Source organism: Agrilus planipennis, unplaced genomic scaffold (genome assembly GCF_000699045.2).
Source record: "Agrilus planipennis isolate EAB-ADULT unplaced genomic scaffold, Apla_2.0 scaffold41, whole genome shotgun sequence".
In the NCBI taxonomy this organism is placed as follows: domain Eukaryota; kingdom Metazoa; phylum Arthropoda; class Insecta; order Coleoptera; family Buprestidae; genus Agrilus; species Agrilus planipennis.
This window is the reverse complement of record NW_020442445.1, coordinates 195,597-198,145: the sequence shown is the minus strand read 5'-3', so window position 1 is coordinate 198,145 and position 2,549 is coordinate 195,597.

Below are 2,549 nucleotides of genomic sequence, written 5' to 3'. Positions count from 1 at the left end.
CTGACAAAGAAATACGGACAACGCAACGCTGCACTCAATCAACTCGTGATTACCAGCATCCGTATAGTATTTGTTTTGTATTTTTTGCTAAGGTAATTCAGGAATACATCAATCACTAGTGTAGATCAGCCATTGTAGAACAATTTACGGATTCAAATCATATCGCCGCTATTGGGACGAAATCTTCGGTTTCAAAGAAGACAATCCCCAAAATAATACACGCAAAATATCGGGGAACGTTGCCTCATCTCATGTAACACTGTGGCAAATTTTAAAGGAACTTGCAGAGCGCGCGATCTTTGCTTGACGCAAGTAAATTTGTGTCGGTAGTTTCGAAAGAAAAACGCTGTATAGCCTAATGTTTTTCCACAGGGTGTTGTTTACAGATAAATTTGCTTCACGAGAGACGAAATTTTGAATTTTCACAATAATCACTATTGGTGCGACGCAAATTCGCATGTCGATTTGCGATTTCAAGAACTGTTATAGGTAAATTTGGAGTACGAAATTTTTGGAGACTTATTTGACTTTTTTGATAAGTTTTCTTACAACCACCCGCAAAAAGGTAACGCACCTTGATGTTCATTTATCGACTACTGTTTACGTAACTTACATTTTTTCTTTCCTTTGTGTTCGTACATTTACATAGTCCTGCTTGTAATGTACTTATTTAATTTATTTAGTCCAAACATCACTCACAGTACTATGATAATCGGTAATGTTTACGTTCTCCATCCATATAGCTCAAATTTTTAACGCACTTCGCTATTCGATAGACACCTATGTTGCTAATTCACGCACAGGACCGGCTTCGGATTTCTTGCCCCTTAACAATGGTGCTGAACTCATCGTGCGTTTGTTTACACCCTCCAAAGCTCGGCACTTATTTCTGTTATAGCCTGTATTTCTTTAAATCATTCAGTTAGATGATGTTGCCACTATCCGACATATAAAACTGAAAACCAACATTGGGAAGTCAATTAACCCATTTTTAACCAACTATGTAAAATGTAATACTAGATAACTAGATATATTTTGATAACATCCGCAATATAGAAAACAAACGAAGTAGCTACCTAAATAAAAACAATGTTTTATTGGACACTCCTCGTATTTTTGACATGGGAAGCATTGATAAATTTCAACGTGCAAATAAAAAGCTGGTTCAACAAACCGACCCATTCTTCCCACAACAAGAGGAGGCCTATGAGATTGTGTAAGTTGCAAGCTACGATAAGGAAACACCTTTAAAGAAAGCACTTTATTGTAACAATGTTGGACGGGAATGGAAGAATGGAACTACACGGAAATCGTGTGACCAAGGCTTAAAATGATACGGACGATAAAAACGGGATCTGTCACTGTTACACGATGGTTTTGTTTGCCATAGCGCGAGATGTACCATTAAGGATATAAAGTCTTCCTGAATCTTGTATAATATAAAGTTTCTCTTTATGGCTTAAAAGGAAACAATTCTATGAATAATTCATCCATCACGAAAGAAGAATTGTATAGATAAGTAATAAAAGTTATAGAAATGGAATTTATTTACTCGATTCGTTGGTGCCTATAATGTACGTAATATATGATATTGTTATACTCCATTTTCTTTAGTCGTATTCCTTTTAAAGCCCGTATTCCAAAAATACTCCTTTGTATTCCCGTATACTCCTTTTCCTCCTACAGATATAAAAATTCTCTTTGATGAGGAAAATACATACATGTACGAAATGATTGAAAAAATGGACAGACCAAAAATTGAGTGTATACAGAATATGGGTAGAAGGCAAAAAAATTTTTATTTTAAACAATAATTCAAAAATTTAAAATTATTGATTGTCCACTGGGCAGTGAAAAATTACAACTACCCTTAAGAATACCTTATTAGCCGCAGTTTATATGGTTAAATTCAATATGGGGAGTGAAAGTTGTTCTAATGTATATGGAAGAAAATTAAGAATCAGGATTGATATAATCATCATCATAAGGTCGTCAGTCCTAAGACTGGTTGGACACTTACCTCCACTCTTTCCTATCCTGAGCTAAACTTCGCATTTCCCTAAAACTAGAACAGCCCACATCCTTAACTATTTGCGAACAGTAATCTAATCTAGGTCTACCTCTACCCCTCCTAACTCCTGTTTCTGCCTCTAATATGTCTCTGACTAGACCTTCATGCCTGAGAAGGTGTCCTACCAACCTATCTCGCCTATTTTTTATTGACTTCCATAGAGTCCTCTGTTCTCCTATTCTTTCCAATACCTCTTCATTTCTAACCTTTTCTACCCACGATATCCTCATCATCCGCCTATAACACCACATTTCGAACGCTTCTAACCTTTTCTTTTCCGCCGCTCCCACTGTCCATGTTTCGCACCCGTACAACGCCGTGCTCCAAACATACACCTTTAACAACCTTTTTCGAATTTCTAAATTAACCGTTCGCGAGCATAGAAGTGACTTCTTTTTATTAAAGGCGACACGACCCTGCGCTATCCTCTGCTTTATATCCCTACTACTCCTTCCATCCTGACTTATCTGACTTCCTA